Source organism: Sparus aurata, chromosome 18, assembly GCF_900880675.1.
Source record: "Sparus aurata chromosome 18, fSpaAur1.1, whole genome shotgun sequence".
NCBI lineage: Eukaryota > Metazoa > Chordata > Actinopteri > Spariformes > Sparidae > Sparus > Sparus aurata.
In genome coordinates this window covers 24,606,728-24,627,190 of record NC_044204.1, presented here as the reverse complement: position 1 = coordinate 24,627,190, position 20,463 = coordinate 24,606,728, and positions in this window count along the sequence as shown.

Genomic DNA, 20,463 nt, shown 5'->3' with positions numbered 1-20,463 from the left:
TGGGTCCCTGTGTGTGTGCGTGTGTGTGTTCACAAGCTGTTTCATGTACACATTATTATCAGTATCATGAGCTGGGGTCTTCTGAGTCTCTGGTTATTCAAAGTTCAATTTAGTATATCCTTTTGGGTAAACTATGAGTGATAGTGATGATTGATGAAGAACACACTTTTTTCTATACTCTTTTTTTTTATTTATGCTTTTTATACGAAAGTGATGTAGTGTGCAAAGAATGTGAAGGTTACATGTATTATAAATAGGGTTTAACAGTATGCAAAACATTAAATAGTGATCGTTTTGTGCGATAAGTTATGATTTAAGTGGGAATGGTAATATTTGCATTTCATTTTCACCAAAATATCAGGGATGCAACAATTTATCATCTTAACACAATATCAGTTGATATCTGTGTTGCTGACTGACGTCGACTTAACAAAAAGGAAAAGAAGGCAATATTTGTTGTTGGGGTTTAACGCTGTGCTCATTCACAGAAAACAATATTGAAGGCCTGAGTGTCTTTAGAATAGTTAAATATATAGAATATTATGTGTAGATATAGAATAGTATATAAAACCAAAAATGTTAAATTATCGGTATCAAACTGTTATTCTTTTATTTGTAGGCAGGTTGTCCAACAATGCTTCAATAATAATAGTATGTGGTGACACATTCTATCTTTATCAAAAAACGGACTGCAGCATCTGTGATTTAGTTATTGCATTTGGTCACAATTTCATAATATTTTTCTAAATGTGCAGTCCTACTTTGGTAAGTAACACATACAGTGTATAAAGTCCAAAAACATCCAACAATTGAGGTTATAACATGGAAGAAGTTGTTTGAAATTCTAATTTCCACAGACAGGGACAGTTTTTCACACTTTCCATGTGGTAAACGACGCACATATAATGCCACAAATTTGCAATTTCAAGCCTTTTGAAGTTCTGCATAAAACAGCCATTTCCTTCCACAAACAATTGGATGAATGACACACAGTCCAATGAAATATCCTCTCTCTCCTTTCTGTCTATATGCAACTAATAAACACGAGGTCACATATTTGAAAGTAGCACTAACTTAATGCTGCATCATTTTGTGGGATAAAACATGCTCTTGTTTTATTCATAGGTCTGCAGCCTTGCCCGACTCCTTTTTCCCCTCTGACTCTCACACACTTCCTCCTCCTCATCCTCTGCATGCATTTCTCATCCTGTCTACACTGTGTTGTTAGATACCGATTTAGAATCAGATATAGCCTATAGAGCGATAGAAATGAGACTGAAATTGTGGAGGAAAGATAGGCCAAAAAGGCAAGAGAGTATATATTTAGGACGGTAAAGGGAAAAAGGAGAGAAGGAATACACGTTAAAAGTAAAAAGGACTGACAAGCAGGAGGAGAAAATGTCCACTGAAGGAAATAAGAAATAGACTCAGGTCAGCTCATCCTTTTGCAGCAACATTCAACAATGGACATTCAATACATTCAACATTCAATAAATGAAGAGATTTACTTAAAAAGTCCACCATATCTAGGGTTGGATGTTGAATTTGTAAAGGTAATACCAGTTGGAAGTGTGCTTCATTTTTCCAAACTCGACACAGACAACACTTGCTGCGAAATTGTGACGTAAAATCCAAAGCTGGCCAGGACAAGCCGAGTAAACACCTGATCAAACACTTTCTAAAAGCTAATCCCCTGCAGCAGCCACAGCAAACGTAAAAAAAAGCCTGCAGCCAGCACCTAAAAAAGCTGAATCCTCCACAGATCTTTAAGTGAGGCATCAGCAATTTCATTGACGTCTTAAGGTGTTTAATTATTTAGTTAGTTGGATAGGTTTTTGTTAGATATGACTGGGATTTTTTTTCCCCACTGTCTTGTTGGGTGTTAGTTTAGCACTTTTACTATCAAAAGCCAACTCTTAGCCTCTGGCTGCATCAGGAAAGCTTGGACTTTTTTAGAAATACAAAAATGGAAGTGCTGTTGGGTACCAGTGCCAAATACCAGGTACCAGTAGCGGTGATTGTAAATACCTCTCTTCTACTATCACTATTTCTCCTATCTATTCATCAACTCCAAGACGTTTTTTTTGGCTGGTGCCACACCTATAAGGGTAAATACTAACGCTGGTCACAGATTGATAATCAGCATATCTTAGCCTGAATCTTGACTTCCTGTACTGGTCAGTGACACAATCGCTGATGTATTTTTCATTTGAACGATTTGGTGACTGAACTTCTGCTCTTAATTTTAGAGGGAAGAAAATTAGTGGAAAGAAAAAGACAAACTACTTTTCTCTTCACTCATAGATGAAAAACTGTACTTATGCTCAGACATGGTGCTCAGGTAAAGCTGCAGTCTGGAGTTTTGAGAAAAAACTGGACTTTTTGAATGAGCACAGCTCCCAGCTCCCTCCCTCTACCTCTCTGCTGCACTACAGCCCTGGCTTCAAAGCCCCTCCCCACAGAGGAGCCTGCCGTGCACGAGCAGGCTTGTAATCACTGTAACAGAGGAAGCCAGATTACCAAGACAGCACATTCAATATAGCAACAAGAACGTAATCCCTGATTGTTATATTTCTGACCAAAACAACTAAATTGCAATGACGAGTGCCTCATGCCGATCACTGTAGTAACCCTAGTAACAAAAAATATTCATTACATCGCGGCAGATGGCATTACCAGCTAATCATTCAGGTAATCATCATCACCATGCTGCCTTTCTGAAGCATGAGTAACGTTATTTCTCTAAACCAATTCAACCACTTCAAACATACTGAACACACACTAACTTATAACTGTCACTTGAAAGACACTTTTGTTAACCAGTAGCCATAAAGACAAAGCTAAACACCAGAGTTAGCATACAAGATAACAAGCTAGATTTAGCAGCAAGCTAAGTAGCTCGACTGCAACATTGCACGGCTATATGCGCTATCGCAAGTATTACTGTGACCGCCGCCATCATAGCCTTGCGGTCAAAACAGAGAATGCAACGTATATCAAGCAGGGGTCCTTACTTGTCCAGCAGAAAAGTCCTTACAAATCCCGCAGCTCACTCCACCTCTGAAATGACGCTCCGATATTTATCCTTGTTTTCTCTCTGGCTCTGTCCAATCCTTTCTTTTTACACTGCTTTTTTCAGTCAGTCCTTTTATTTCTTCTCTTTGATGTGGGCAATGGTGGGGCATTTTTCAGCTCTGTTGTTGTTGTCTGTTCTCCACCATTGTTTACAGTTTGGGCTTGAAATTATCTGACCAGGTAAGAGCAGGCACTGCGCCTGTGCGGGGGAGGGACACTGCCCAGTATGTTCTGGCAAGAGAGGGGGACTGCAGCAGTATGCACCAGAATGACTGACACTTCTCAGACAATCCCCATGGCTCTGATTGGTTGTGTTGACCTGGGAGCAGTGGATTCTTGCAAATCAAGTTACGGCCACTGGGTGGACCCACAGACAGTGGATCTTTACACAGCTGACCTTTATCTCATTCTACTGTAAGATCAGAATGACAATATTAGCAAATATAACAAATAAAAAAGTTACAGACCACGGCTCTAATTCAAACTTGCGGTTGTTTTCTCACCCATGTAGCTCTACAGCAGAAGACAAGTGTCAGGTCACTCTAAATCTGGCAGCAGTGAAGCCACTGGCTGGTGCCGGTCGAGTTTTGAATAATAGATAAGACAAAATGTGTCTCATTAGCCAGACTCTACTTAAATCCTGCTGCCACTGGCCATTTTAAATGGAGGGAGGAATAGACAAGGAGGGTATAAAAAAGGAGATGGATAGGAAGATGGGAAAGGGTAAACATGTACTGGGTGGACAGATAATGAGAAAGCAATAAAGGAAGAAAAAGGGGGGCATATTTGTGACTGGCAGACTGCTGCATCAAAACATTGGCAAAACATAATGAGAGATAGGAATAGAGAATCGTCTCATAAATAACTTTGAATTATTTGACCAAAAATATTATTCCCTGCAAACAGAAACAAGCGTGACTGAAATTTGCACAGGTGAGAAAATAAGTGAGAATAGAGTGACACTCGAACGCTGGCAGTGCAGTGTTTTCATTATGTATTCTGTCCGTTTTTATCTGCTTATGTGTCGGCCATGTAATTCCCAAAAGGTTGTGTGATTCAAAATGGTGTTGGAAGCCGGTCATTAGTTTATGGTAACCGACTCCATTATTAAAGCTCTACCTATGGATTATTTTTGATCGAAATTGAATGAATCATTTTCAATTAATCAGTTTAATCTAATGGCACATTTTTCCATTATTTTGATTGATTTGATATGGATTGACACATAAAACAAATTGTAAAAAAAATTATAATAGTGGCATATTTCAAAACAAGCACAATTTCCATCTCAGTGTTGTGTTATGACATTAATAATGATAAACCCTGTTTGTCAGATGCCTGATGAGAAAAATTCAAAAGGATTGCTGTGACAGATACATGATAAGGCCGATCAGGAGGTCACAATCCCAGGGTTCATAGCACCACAAAGCACTGGAGGAAAGGCCTAAAAATATGATGCTACTGAGCGGACCAATCGCAATCCTTGCAGCTCTCATTGCTGCAATATGGAGATTCATTACTGGGAGGTGCCTGTGAAGCTACAGCTTAGAACACGCATCTACAAGCACAGAGGCGTAAATCAAGCTCGTATATAAACTATAATAAAGCATGATTTGCTTCCTTGCAATGCTTTGATGCATGTTATGCAAATCGACATGTTTACTCAATCGATTACGTCGACGCATCGCCCCAGCCCTATACATTTTCTAAACTGCTGTTAGCTGTTGCTCTCTGTCAGCGGAGCGTAGAGAGAGGCACTGGGATGAGGCAGTTGAGAATGTGCTTAAGGTCACATCCTTTGGACTGTTGCGGGTAATCCAGCCCAAGTCCTTCACAAAGAAATCTGCAGTCCGGCAACATCAGACAACTTAAACGAATCATCCACAGGCTTGTAAAGGCAACCAGGACAGACGGGGAAGGTCACATTTTTCCCGTCACGTTACAATCTGTTTATTTATGGCAGATAAAAAAGTGTTTGATATGTGGAAATGACTCCAAATTGTTACATAGAGCTCATTTAAAGTTATGCATCTTTTCATTTTGTTCGGTGAAATGCTCATTAAACATTCGCAGAAAAGGTCAAGAAAGAGTGAGACATGGAATCAGTAAGAATGCCAGAGAATGTGCTGCTTTTTGACACCAAGTAATAATTGACCACACAAATTGCTATGTTGGAGAGCAGAGATGTTTCTTGAGCCTATTTGGCCGGAGAGAGAAGCTCACATGGGAATCATGAATCATATAACTCAAAATTATACATACAACATATACATACACCTAAGATTAAGCCTATTTTATGTGTGAGATGAAATCTACCAGTGATTTAGCAGCTAACAGCTCTACCTGAGCCTCCACACGTCACCTGGTCCACCAGCAACACATGAGCAACCTCTCCCCCGACATTTCTCCTTTTTATGACAGACTCTCCAGCTGGAGATTTGCTTCATCCTTCCCTGCAGATTCCATTGTTAAATTGTCAATAAATCTGCCTACACTCAACCTCTGCCTCGCTGTCCAATTTTAGGTCCTGACCCGCACCACAAGGCATAACAGCCGAGCCGAGGCATTTTGGTGCCGCTGCAAACAGTCTGACCTCTTTCCTCTGGTTCTGAAACATTGTTTGCATCTACAAGGCTGTGGTGCGTACATAACCTCTCCATAGTATGAAAAACAAACACGTAGCTGCCTTTTTTTCCCCCTATTAGTCTGTCTCTGCTCCTGTAGGAACTCAACTGATTGCTCTGAATGTTTCACTATCACTCTGACTCTCTCAGCTCTAGCCAACAGATGTTACCATCACTGTTAGCAGGATATGGATCTTAAGAGTGAAAATGAAAAGTTATTGTTTCTCCCGGGTGTGATTTTGTGGCTATGTGCATGACAGCAAGTGAATTAGCTAGGTGACAGACAGAAAGCGAGAGAGAGAGTTTGTGTACCTTTGTGCTGATGTACCTGTCTGTCAGGCTTTTCTAAGCTGAATCAAAGGAAAGCAGACACACATTTGCCTCCAGGCCATGGCCAAGTGTCACACTAAACTCCTTACAAAGCAGTTTTACTGGATATGGAAAATACAGGGGGATAAAAAAACCCTCTTTTTAACTTTTGGTATATAAAAAAACATGTTTTTATTGTGTGGGCTTTTCTTGAGGCCAAAGAAACTGCATTTGCAGTAAATGCTAAGCTCAGCCCAAATCCCATCCAGCCAATATGCCCTTCCCTTAAGGAACTATTAAATACATAATTATATTTATTGATGGAGCCTGCAGTACCCCTAATGATCAATAACTCGCTGCAAGTCTAGAACTGTGTAACAACAAATGCAGGATTAATTCTATAAATCCGTCTTTTTCAATTTATGTTCCCAAGACTTTGAGAGCGGCAGCAGAGAGAAAAAATATGAATATAAAATGTTTGCAGGAGGCTACGCTTGCTGAATATAAAAGAGTAACATACATTCATCAGAAAATCACAACTAAACAATGCAAAAATATGTTACAACAGAAGCTAACAAAGATTTACTCTGAAAACCTGAAAGTCTTTGTGTGTATGAGAAGTGGCCACACGTGTTCAATCGACTCCAGCTCGAAATATCTTGTGAAGGGATATGGATACGGTTAAGTACAGTTAAGATGGTTAGAGAAATCATTATCACAAAGCATAAGGCCATTTTTTTGGTTGTACTTTATGTAGCTTCTTTGTTTGGTCTTTGTATTTTCAGCTTTTGTTATATAAGCTAGCTTTTTGTTAGCTTGTTTGCCTGTGTGTGTGCATTTGGGTCCACTTTGTTAACTTCAACAGTTTACAGCATGTAAGCTTTTATTTTTTGTTTTATTTTTTTTTAAGATTTTTTCTGGCATAGACACCTTTATTAAGCAGTAGACAGGTAGGAAATATGGGAGAGAGAGGGGGATGTGACATGCAGCAAAGGACCTCCGGCCGGAATCGAACCGGGGTCAGCTGCGTATGTGGCATGTGCCCTAACCACTCGACCACCTGCGCGCCCGCATGTAAACTTTTATGCGTAAGCGTTTATAACATTTAAGAGAAGGACATCAGGAGAGTCAGTAGACCATCTATCATTCTAACCATCCATTTTCTCTGTACTGTCGCTTTATCTCAAATACCAGCACCACTGAGAAATTAATGAGTTCACAGAGAGATCTCAGCCAAGGAGACCGTGTTTCCCCTACATCATGACACAGTTGTCATGAGTTGCTGTTTCTATGGGGAGTGCTCAGCAAAGTTATTTTAGTTAAGTCATAAAGAAAGCTTCAGAAGAAAGATTACACACTAACAGAGCCTCTTTGTGACCATCACATCCACTTGGACATGTCTTCTGGCAGCACCTTCTGCACCTCAAGATTGATACGGCAGGCGTCTATTTGGAACGTGCCAAAGTGGGCCTGATGAGATCGCTCCATTGAGGTAAGTTTTCCTCTGTGTCTCAATTATATTGGAGCCACATTTCTGCTGCATATGATGGCATCAAAAAGTGCTGCACTGATTGAGTCACTGATTTAGTCATTTGGCCCGTACACTGTAGTACACAGACAAACCATACACACTGAGGAAGTGGGCCCGCTCAAAGTATTTTAGCACAGATGTGCTGACGAATCGCAGCTTTTCTTTCGATCTTTTTACAAAGAAATCTTAAGAATGTTGAACTGAAATTAGGCAACAACGAGCAACAGCACACAAATCAAAAACCACTCTTGGTCCTGATGTTTTAGATGTTTCCCTTTTCCAGATTCAAATGAATAGGTCGCAATCAAGCTTCAGCAGAGCTTGATGACCAGACACTCTGGCTGCTCATGTCAGATTTCAAAGTGTCTTTGCTGTCACTCACAGTGCGACACTTGACAGCAACGTCAAAATCAAACTCTGACATTCTTTTGTTTGTTAAATATTATCCTGTTGGTGAATAATAATTGATTATCTGTACATTGATAATATTCACTTATATTCAATAATGCATATGCGTATGAATGTCAACTTTCAGTGCTATTACTGTGCCGCGCGAACCTGACACTGCAACATTAAAAGCTGTCCTGAACGCTGTTGAAAATATTCACCAAAACGCGTTCCTATGCAAAGTGTGTCAGGAGATGATTGGTACCTTTTTGTAGTGACACAAGTTTCACATAGCTACATCTAGGGTTGGGACTGGGTCCGAGGCAGGCCTGCAAATGGGATGGATCAGAGTAGAAACTTGACCAAGAGTCAAGGCCAAAATTATTCCTCCAGAAGTGTTTAGGAGCATGGTTCAGGCCATTTCGAGTTGATTGGGACACATTTGAATTTACACACTTTCCGATCTTGGGGTAGGGTTAGGTTAGAGGCAGGCCTGCAAAGTGAATGGGATGGATCAGAGATTAAATTTGCCAGAGATTCAGGACCAAAATTATTCCTCTGGAACTGTTGAGGAGCATGTCTCAGGCCATTTCGACTTGATTGGGACACATTTGTATTGACACTTTTTTGGATCTTGGGGAAGGGTTAGGTTAGAGGCAGGCTTCCAAAGTAAATTAGATGGATTTGAGATGAAAATTGACAAAGTGTCGGGGCCAAAAGTATTCCTCAAGAAAGTTTTAAGGAGCCCGTTTCAGGCCATTTGGATTTGATTGGTACATATTCGTATTGACCGTTTTTGTGTCTATTATTTTTGGAACACACATAGTTGGACTTATGGTTAATGTCATAGTTTTGACCTGGAAAATATTGAAAAAAACATGGGGTGTATCCACTCTAAGTGGCGATCTAAAAATAAAATATTCATGATAAATAGAAATTCCACTAAAATCCAATAAAAACAGCTGTATCTCATTCAACCAGTATAAATATATCTTATAAAGCAATGAACTGTACAAAGTTATTCATCAGATAACTGGCAGTACAGCAGACTGAATAGAATTCTTTAGACTTTCATGTCCACAATACAACCTTCATCGGTCCCTTGTCTATTTTGTCCTCTCCATCCAGTATTCTCTCTGCAGTGGGTAATGAGAATGGCGGGAAAATGTGTAAAGCCTGAGATGAAAACTGTGTAGAAATGTTTTAGTGAGCCTGTTAGGCTTTGTGTGCAGCAAACACACAGTTTATGTGCTGTGAGAGTGTTGGCTGGGAGGAGATGCTTTGCAGCAGGGTTGGATATATTGACCGCCGTAGATATAAAAGTCGTGATCATCTGGAGTTAGCACTGTGTCTCTAACCGCCTCATCATCCTGTTGTCAATAGCAACACAATCACACTGTCTTACAGATATTAATGTCACCAAAACAATCTGAGATTTTACTGCAATTGAATTAAATTGAAGAATTTCCTGAGCAGACGCAGGGAAAAAAAAAATCAATTATCTTCTCAGCTATATCTATCCTCTCCTGGCTCAACAGGCACCGACAGCACCTCTGGTATTTCACCCTGCAATGATATATGTAAATTCAATAAACTCAAATTCTCGGCTTGTGTATGCAGAGGATTACAGAGGACGAAATGACTGCGTTTTGATAATGCTGCTCCATAGTGCATGGACTATCACACCAACTTTAAAGCAACATTACGCAACTTTGCTGTACCTTAAACTAACAGCTTCAAAATCATGTTGATGGTACAGTGTCTTGTATAAAAAAGTGAATGGTGTCTCTGTCTCAACCACAACATCACCCTATAACTTTACCTTACTTCAAGATACAAGTTTTCAAACATCACATTGTTATGATGTAATGACTACATTACGTCTGACAAATTGTTGCAGACCTGATATTTACAGCGGTGGTTTTAGGGCATCAACATGTCATCAACCAAACAACCAAATCAAATTCAAGTTTCCTAAGATTTTCATATACATATATATATTTCCACAGAGCCAGCAGTCCCTTCTCTTTGGAATTGGTCTGACTTACTCACGGCTCATCTCTGTATTCTCAAGACTTATTGGTCCTGATATGGAAGAAACTACAAAAAACGAATGAAAAACAAATAAACCCCAAAACAACAAGTAAGTGGGCTTTATTGTTATGCATTTTCAAAATGACTTACACGTATGGACTGTCGGTACCAGATGATTTAACTTTGTGGACCACAGACATCCAGTTGCTGATGAGTTTGAGCAAACTATAAACAGTTAGTTGTAGGCATGGCAAGGGACAGATCAAAAGACAAAAAGAAAGAAACCCTGTCGGTCGACTCCCATCACTTCCCACCCATACTCTTGTAACTCAAGAGCTCAGACCACTGATGAGAATCGCTTTTCAGTCAGTTCATCTCAGAGATGTGATAGTTAAATAGCCAGATCCAGTTAGCCACCAGGAGTTGTGACAGTCCCATAAACTATGGTGGGTGCATTTGTAGTGTAACTACTCATGACGCAGTTTACTGCACGGTTGTGACTCAGGTCATCTAATGTAGCCAGCTTACATTCATCCCCCTAATTTGAACTGAAAACAACCTTTTGTGCATGTTGTAGACATTTTACACATCGTGCTCTATAAATTGGATTAATCAATTCCATATATTTAGCTCATTCCTGAAAGTAATTTGTGACAGTCAACAAGATCAGTCAGATGCCATTTTCACTATACTCTTATAACATTTATAATGGTCTAGGGCTGCAACTAACAAATATTTACATGATCAATTACAGGTGTTACGGCTTGTGCCATAAAATGAGGACAGAAGAAGACACTGCCTAGCTGGCTACTACAAAAGTCTGTGGCTACAACTGCTGCAAAAAATGATGTCAGGGGAGATGACAGATGAGAGTGAGACACTCTACCTGCAGTGCAGTTTGATATTGCAATAATATCCATCCATCCATCCATTGTCTGTATAACCGCTTATGTCTTTTATGGGGTCGCAGGGTTTTTTGCTGGAGCCAATCCCAGCTGTCTCTGGGCGAGGGCAGGGTACACCCTGGAAAAGTCGCCAGCTCATCGCAGGGCCCTCACTGATGGCAGAGGCCGCCATGCAAGGTGCAATTACACATCAGGAGCAATTTGGGCTTCAGTATCTTGCTCAAGGACACTTCAACATGCAGCTCAGCTCAGCCTAGAGCTGGGATTTGAACCAACAACCTTCTGATCACTAGCCGACCTGCTATACCCGCTGAGCTACAGCTGCACGCGATAATATCGCTATCAGGAATTCTTTGATCAATAAATTTCCATCATAATCGTGTGGTGACAACCTGACATCGTTTTTTTTTTTTTTTTTTTTATTAATTGATTGACCGGTTGCTACATAAAATATAGTGCAGTGTAAAGTGTTTGAAGTTTAAGGTGACATGATGTTTGGTAGTCAAGTAGTCAAAAAAACAAGACATTAAGTTCAAGCAAATCCCCATATTCAATGAAGTGAAACAGATGAATGTTTGGCATTTCTTTTTGAAAAAGTGACTCAAAGGATTCTCAAAATAGTTTTTTCCACCAATAGTTTTTTTTTCTGCCAACTGACTGATCAGTTCTTTAAGATCTTCATCATCGTAAAGCCGAGTGGATCTGAAGAGGACTGACACCAAAACAACAAACAAAGCTCTCTGCTTTGAGAGTTCTCGGACAGTCTGTGGGATCACCGGCGAGGTCTGAGGTATTATGACTCTAATTCCAGCAGGCTGGTCTGAGACTGTCAGCGTCTTTTATAACAATCTCTTTGAAGCCGGTTCCTCCTCTCTGGCCCTGGCGGAATTATCACTAATCTATCTGACAGAGGAAAGACTGAGGAGGAAAAGTGGTGACAGCTGCTCTAAATACTGCAGGAAGATGACATTTCTATCCCTCAAATACCTGCAGGCCATCTTCTTACCAGAGATAAGAAGGAGGGGAGGACAAGGAAAGCAGCTGCTATGATGGGAAAAGCTTAGCAAAGTGAGCGAATTCAAACATGCGGTGCTGACTTTGTTCTCCGGTGGTTTTGACAATGTTTACTCGTAATTTGATACCATTTAAAGAGAGCAGAAAAGCTGTGATCTGGGATTTTGACGAGCATCAGTGTCGCTTCAGACTGGAAAAGGTCACATAACATCTGAGTTCGGAGGTAACGACTTACTCTACGAGAGATGTATTTGCCTGTATATCTGGTTCATGCTTCTGAGGGAAAAATAACACTAAGCAAAGATGAATTTAGGAAACACATTTAGGTCAGATTAAAATAGATTAGTAAACAGGACAAATAAAAGTAGGCTTCAAACACTCTCAGATATTTTCTAAGGTATGAGTAGATCTGCCAGCGCATCTAGAGATCAAGCAAAAAAGAAGTTGTGGTAAAGAACTGCTCAAGGGCTGTTGTATACCACAATCATGTTTTGTATATATATTGTGATCTCTGCCCGGATATAAAAACCACAGCTGCTGTTTTATTTAATCATTTATTTATTCATGGCATAAACACACAACAGAAATGAACAAACCAGGTCACAGCTAATCGATCAGCTGTGAATTTCATTTGATTTTCCAATTAGTCTCTTTTGTTCTTGTCTCCGCATGTGTGTTCATGGTGATTTTCGATTTTGCCTTGCCTGTAAATTCACTAAGGACATATCAACATATTTTCTATGAGGCAAACTGGTTTCACAGTGTTTGGGAGGGGCGTGATTACAGGAATGCCTCTTTTGAGCATCAGAAGTTCCACCTCCACTTAGCTCACGTATTTTGCAGCATTTCAAGTTGACGCAAAATATGAAAGTACATTAATTTCTTGTGTAGAAGTGCACTGTAAAACATCACACTAAAAGCATACAGGTAGAAAGGTGGAGAAGGGGAAACGACAGGAAATCACATTCATGAAAAAAGCAGGAAACTATGATGCACGCCCGAGTTTGGAAATGCATTTTTCCCCAACAATGAAAGCTAATGCGACCTGTTTCCACGTATGTGTTTAATGCAAGATTTTGTGTTCTTTAAATTAAAAAAAAACACCTTTCTTTTTGTTTTTGTCTTAAAGTTGATTGCCAAGATATTCAAATCGCTGCAGTCAACATCTATACACACAGGTAGATACATACTTAAGTCGTCCGAATTCAGAGCAAAACCAAACGTTGGAACAAAACAGTTCAGTGTTGAAGCTGAAACAAGATCAACATTCAAAATTAGCTTTCACTGTATTCATATTCCACAGGAATAGATGCTAGAAGCATATATAACAAACCATAAAAACAAGTTATTGTCAAGTGAATCAGTTTCAGACTTCTTTTGTTGTTTTTTTCCCCCCTATTTCTCAAATTTGGGTGATAATGCAACCCACAAGCTTCCCATAGATGCATGGTTTAAATGAAATCCTGAACATTGCAGGAAAAATAATGATTCACTTTGTATGCCTAGTCCTCGAGACTCCTGTTTGTATCAAACTTAAATAATTAATATGATTAACAAATTAATATTAAAATAGAGTGGATTATTAAATTGGCATATGAACTTGAAACAGTAGAAACAACTAGCTTGGCTCAGTCCAGAAATGAGCAAAATCTGCCCCAAGGCAACTCTTAAGCAGTCAACTAATTCACATCTTGTTTATTTGACTGAATTACTTTAATTGTAATTGCAGGTTGCCAGGCACTGGTATCAATGCCTTTAAAAGCACCAGGTAAGGAAGGGTAAGTGGGAACCATCATGTGGTCTGTAAGTAGGCTAATATACACTAGGTGAGTGAGGCATCGCTATACCTAAAACTGACATGTTTTTCATTAATAACAGATTCTTTCACAACAAATTCAACAGCAGAGGAATCATGTGATGGAAACCATCTTAGATCCCACTGGCTCTGAAACAATGACAGTGTCTCTGACCACAGAGGAAAAAAATCACCAGTGACATTCAGGCTGCAGGCCAAATGGCTAATAGTCTCTGCCCTGCTTATCAGTAAACTGCACTGTCTTCCAGCCCACACACACCCACACATGCACACACGTGCACACACACACACACACACCAAGCACGTACACACACATGCACACACACACCAACAGTGTGACTCCCAGCCCTGGCTGAACCTCCCTCCCCTGCTTAGAATTGAAAGCTTTACAATTTAAGCCAGTTAAGTGGCATATTGTTGTTCACAAGGAGGAGGATGAGGGTCTGGGAGGAAGGGGCTGGAAACCAATTCAGGACTCTGTCAAAAATTTGTATGCGCGCGTGCATATATCGAGGGAGAACCTGAATGCTTGGCTAAGCTGCGAGCTTGAGTTCAAAAATGCAATTACACAGCGATTCAAAACTCCACCTGTGCATCTGAGCCTGCATGAGTGCACCTGTACCTGTACGCCTGCATGTGTGAGTCTGACTGTGTTTTACTGAGGACAGAACAAATAGCTGTGCATGTTTCTGAGTACATGTGTGAGTAAACTGTGATAAATTCACTTCTCTAGAATGTGTGAAGTGTGCGTACATGCAGAACATACATCATGAGATGTTAATTTAACAATCTCATAAGTTAAGGTCAAGAGAATGTTCAGCCAACAAGTGTTGTCCTGTTCAGCTCTAATTATTTATAAGTAAGAATGTTGTCTTGGCTACAGTTCTTCATACTTCACACTTCATCTGATATCTGACATCTGCAACCTGGTAAACCTTATCATTACGTTTTTTGTTATGAGTTAATAGCAGAGTATGAATGCTGTTGTCAAGCATGGTAAATGTGCCAGAATAAGTGTGACAGCCGACTCTCACTTTTTAGTGACAATCGGAAATGTTCATAGCAGATGACTTCTCGCTTCAAGCACCACATCATCCTATTTTCTGTATTTCAAATGTTCTGGAAGCTCAGTGCTGTGACAGAATCATTTATACCATATCAAGAGTCTGCCTTAAGATTATGGTCTCACTCTACATTGAATAAAATTAAAAATCTTTTTCAGTTCAACACATTTCAAGGATACACAGATCTTTCTTATTGGTGTGGGCAAACTTCAAATTTAAAATCGAACATAACCGGAGACGATCTCACGACCATCACCTCAAATCGGTGTGAAAAGTGCAATTGACTACATGAGAAGGGTGAACTTGGCGAAACAGGTTAACTGAACCATGGCTAAATCTCAACTGGACACCTTTAAAGTGTAGCGACAGCACTGTTTTGACGGTCCCCAATGAATTGGTCTTTAGTCTGAAATTTGTTCCAGGAAGAAGTCTATGTCTAAAAAAACACACACACATGCTCACAAGGTGAAAACCAGATGATATAGACCGGCCCACCTATTCATTGTTTTTAATTTAATGTTCAAAAGTAGGAAGCAGGAGAAAGGATGAGCGGTTAACAGAAAACAGAAAACACTTACAAAGTGGGCACGGTGACGGTTGTGGAAACAAAGCAGTCGACAGAGTTAAGTGTGAGATGTACTCTAAAGAGGTGAGACGCTGGAGGGAAACCAGGAACGGGCCTATCTCTCTAAAACATAATTAACTGAATCCACCGCGGTAATGATGCAGCAAGATCACACGTAGGACAGACCACAGACACCCGTCTCTCCCCCTCTCCGTCCCTCTCACAGTTTGATTACCATTCATTACAAACTTCACACGGCTGTTGATTGGCATCCTGTTCGAGGCGCTGTGTTTGTTTGTCTCCGTGCCGTAGGACTCATTTCTAGCGCTAATGACTTAGCTGGCACTTAATGGATGATAGAAATAATGGAGCTGTCACTGTACACGCTCAAACAAAGCAACTCAAAAACAACTGCACAGTATTGCCCCCAAAACTCTCTGAAAGTCCAGATATTCTTCGAATGAATGAATGAGCTTTAATTCTTCACCTTAGTAACGGTGTGCAGCTGCATGATCTCAGTGCAACACCTTCACCTCCCTCCCTTTTCTGAGATTCATTAGTGAATGGAGCTGGCCGAGGTGTTAAATGAAGTGTGGAACCGCGAGTGGTCGTGACCTCCTCTTAGAACGGTCTGGTGTCAGATGTGGATGGACTCTTCAACCCCTCCTACTCCCGTCTACTGACTCCTGGTCGATTAACTTGGCCTTTCCCCAGTCGATGCTGTGACCGGTTCTGAGAGCTGAATACTGATGAGGATCATAAGATGCTGTTGAAGCCTCAGAAAAAGCTACAAATTGAACCTCTGAGTTGAGATAATTTTGTCTGAAGGACGTGATGTAGTTGCACCGACGCTTGATAACATATACCCGCACAAACTGTGATTTGTTGTTGTTTATTTAAAAAACTACCTATATTTTAGTGCACCTATAGGCCATTTACTTGAAATTGCAGAAGATTTGCCGGTGGGAAAACAACGTGGGAAAGTGGTGAATGACTGCTTTTCCATTTCAAGTTTTATGAGAACATTAACTTTAAAGAGCTGCTTCATAAGCGATGGACATTTTACCAAACATAACGCTCTGGTAACCAGCTGGCCCAGTAAATCATGGTATAGTTGTGGTCTCAATTGTGCAGAGAGGGAAGAACTTCACTTTGTTCCTTCTTGTGTAGAGTTGTAACTGACAGTGTGTTTGTGAGCTGGAGATACACATTTTGCATTACTCATTATATCAGTTCATGTTTTTTATAATGTAGAGATGAACCGATCGATCGGCCAGGGACCAGAAACGGAGGGTTTAAAGCATGACCGGCTGATCAGTGTCAGATGTATCAGATCCAAAAATTTACTTTTCAATTTCAGTAACAGACCATACGAATAGCTTACAACATCTTTATTAGTTATTTAATAATCTGTGTTTAACTACAAACATACAATTTAATCTTCCATTAAAAGAGTTTCAAAAAATCCTGCTTTATGCTGTTGATTTAATTTCTTAGAAAGGAAGATAATCAGAATCAACCAAAACTTGGAGTCAGCAGGTCAGACAAAAATCAGAAATTGGAATCTGCCAAGAAAATAGCAAATGTGCGTCTCTATTATAATATACAGATAATTGTTCAAGTAAATTCAGTTGAGTGGCACCAATACAAATCTGCAGCCATACAAAAGCAACCTGACAATTCAACAATTCCTGAACAAATCTTTATGATGTTCCACCCACATTCAAAATACAAAGAACCAAAATATGTGTCACATTGTGAGTAGAGAGCACCAGTTAAAAACAAGAGAACATTACCAGTCACAGTATAAAACCATTCAGGCCTAATGTGACTTTTTTTTCTGTCAAGAAATGAAAAATGTCAGAACACATATTTATCCAAGTATTGACATTAAATTGAAGGGGAGGAAATCAAACGCACACATATCCTCCATTTTACACGAGTCCAGAAATTATACAGCCCCGCCCATTTTGCAAACAAATCCGTCTTGAGTGTGTCCTTGTGAAAAAATAAACCATTCATCAATCTGTGCAGTACAAGCAGCTCTGGTCCTCGGCCTTTCCATCAATCAAACCACTGCCCGGCCGTCCAATGTAAGGCAGAGTGACAGCGATGACCCCGCCCACCTGGTCGACTGGGTGACCTTTGAAATCCTCGTGACAATGTGATGGATATCCCGTGCCACGGGAAGAAAAACATTCCCCCCTCCAGACTGCAGGTGAGCTGGCAGAATTACATCTCTGATTAATTCGGCACTTCTTGCTGCACCCACAGAAACCTTCACCAGTAAAAAAGAAAAAAAAACTGAGAGATAAATCTACATAACCCGGATCATTTTCACAGAGTGCAATTACATTTCCAATCATATCATTTGTGACACTGAACACCCCGCCCATACTGACTTTGAGTTGCCCCACTTCCCTGAATGTGTGCTGTAAATTATGTGTGTTGTGCAATTGCTGTGGTGTGATGTTTTTATTGTGTCCGAGGAGACTAATGGTGATTTTTCAGGTCTTGGTTGGACAATAATGTTGTAAAGTAAAGTAAAATCGGAAAACGAGATGTGTAAAGTACCCAAAAGAGCTGCAACGTGCCGCTTCTTTCCAATATAAAGGAAAAAAAAAATCTATCACATGCTTCTAGTGCCTCTATTGATTAGCAGAGTCGATGGGATAACAAAGGAAACAGAATTAGCCACAGGTTCTGTAGAGGAGCGGGTTCCAGTCCAGCTACCAAGACAACTGCACACAAATCCAGTTGTTACACACATCAGATAATGATTTGTTCTATTCATATGCCGGCAAGGACTAACATTTGGTACGAAGGAGGAAGCATTACTGCTCTTACAGAGGTTTACTTACCATTACTTAAGTAATGAAAAACACTGCTTTCACAAATAAAACAGATCTATTGTGCCTTTAATATTTAATCTACTCTGAGCTGCTCCCCACACCACTGAGCCATTTACCAGTGAAACACACACACACACACACACACACCCACCCCCACACACACACACACACCAAAACTGCAGCGTCAGGTATCTGCAGTCTCTACGGTTGTTTGGCGAGAGAAATGTTTTCCAGCCTCATTAATTATCTTCTACCTTCGACTCTCTCTATCTCACACTCTTTCTTGCTTGCACACACACACACGCACACACACACACACACACACACACTATGGCGTTAAATCGATGTCAGAACAACCAGAGAGACACGCAGCAACGCACGCACGCATGATTATTTTGTTATGCGTGCTTGCCTTGTTACGTGCAGATTGTATTTCACGCGTAACAAAAAGATGCGTACGTATGAAGCAGCGCGTGCACGTCTGTCTGTTACGGTGTGTGTGAACGCCTACAACATTTGTCAAACAGTGACAGACAGACGTGCACACGCTGCTTCATACGTATGCAGCTTCTTGTTACGTGTGACAGAGTTTGCGCACGTCATTTCTGCGTATGCGCGTGACAAAAATGTTCAATCATCTTCATGCGAGCGTTAACACGTGCGTTCGCAAAAAGACGCATGAATGTTATGCGTAGTCACTACGCGTTGTGTGATTGCCGGCGTGTATGGCGGTATAATCGTTTCAAAAAGCGTGCGCACCTATCAACTGAGCGTGTCATTGCGCCTGCTTTGATGCCTGTGCAGCAAGCCGCGCCTGACGTGTAATGTAGTTTCCTCATTGACTTATAATGGCCCCCATTCACGCGCACGTTCACGCGTGATGACTGCTTCACGCCGGTAATCACATGACGCGTAGTGACTACGCTTAACATTCATGCGTCTTTATGCAAACGCACGTGTTAAAGCTCGCATTAAGATGATTGAACATTTTCTTCACGCGCTTACGCGTACGCGGAAATGACGTGCGCAAACTCTGTCACGCGTAACAAGAAGCTGCGTACGTATGAAGCAGCGTGCGCACGTATGTCTGTCACTGTTTGACAAATGTTGTTAGGCGTTCACACGTACGTGCGGTCGCAGACTCTGAAGCTTCGCAGCCGGAAGTTGATCTGCACCGTGCGCACCAGTCCGCGTACATGAACGCCTCCCGTAGTTGTTCTGTGTTCCATTTTCATCCAGTAGATGGTGCAATCGATCCAATGCGAGATACAGACATATAGGCTTTTGCATGACATGATTCATTTTAACCCCAGAGTGAGGGGACAGTCTTCCATTCCGACACAGCCTTCTATTGTTAAACAGCCCCACTCCGAAACACCGCTGTTCTGACCCTCTCCTCAAAACACCGCATTTCCGAAATTGATTTTCAAGTTTACATTACTTCCTACATCAAACACTGCCGTCCGCTCACCGGCTGCACCCACACAACTCATTGCTTTTTATTGCTAATAGGCCTACATAATTCATCTTCATTTATTATGTAGTATATTTTCGCTTGCAGCAAACACATTTAAACGTTTGTCTAATCTTTTTACACGCACTAGGTGCTGGAATCCCAACTTCCAGCCGCACCCTCACAACTCTGAAATAAACTGTGGGAATGACCCCTCTTCTCGTCCGTTTTAACATAACTTGTCTTTGTGGAAGGTTAACAAGGTATGAGTGGATCGAGCACTGCTGCTCAGTTTGTCTTTGAAAAAAAAAAGCAAAGGAGAAGACAATAGGCTACCTATGTATTTTTGATTCAATAAACATTAAATGAAATTGATTGTGTATCCATCTCTTATAGCCATAGACTATCATCTATCGACCGTGCGTGCAAAATCCAGCTGCTGACCCTCCGCTCCGCTGTCACACAACGGATCCCCCGTCCGCGGTCCCTCTCTCTTGCCCGAAAAATAATTTCCATGAGGAAAACATCGCCTGACATTTAAATTTCAGTTCCCCTTGACAGTACAAATCTCAAGAAATCTGGATGTATTGCTCATTTGTAAACACAACACTTATCAGTCTATAGGCAAGAATCTAAAGGTTTATTAATTCAATTCATTTCAAATTCGCTTTATTGGCATGAATGCAACAACAACAATATTGCTCCAAGCACCAAGAACCACGAAAAGAATACCTGGCACAGTACATGATAATAATAATAATAATAATAATAATAATAATAATAACTTTGAACATTATCACAATTAAGTTCTCAATCTGCGATGTAAACAAAATG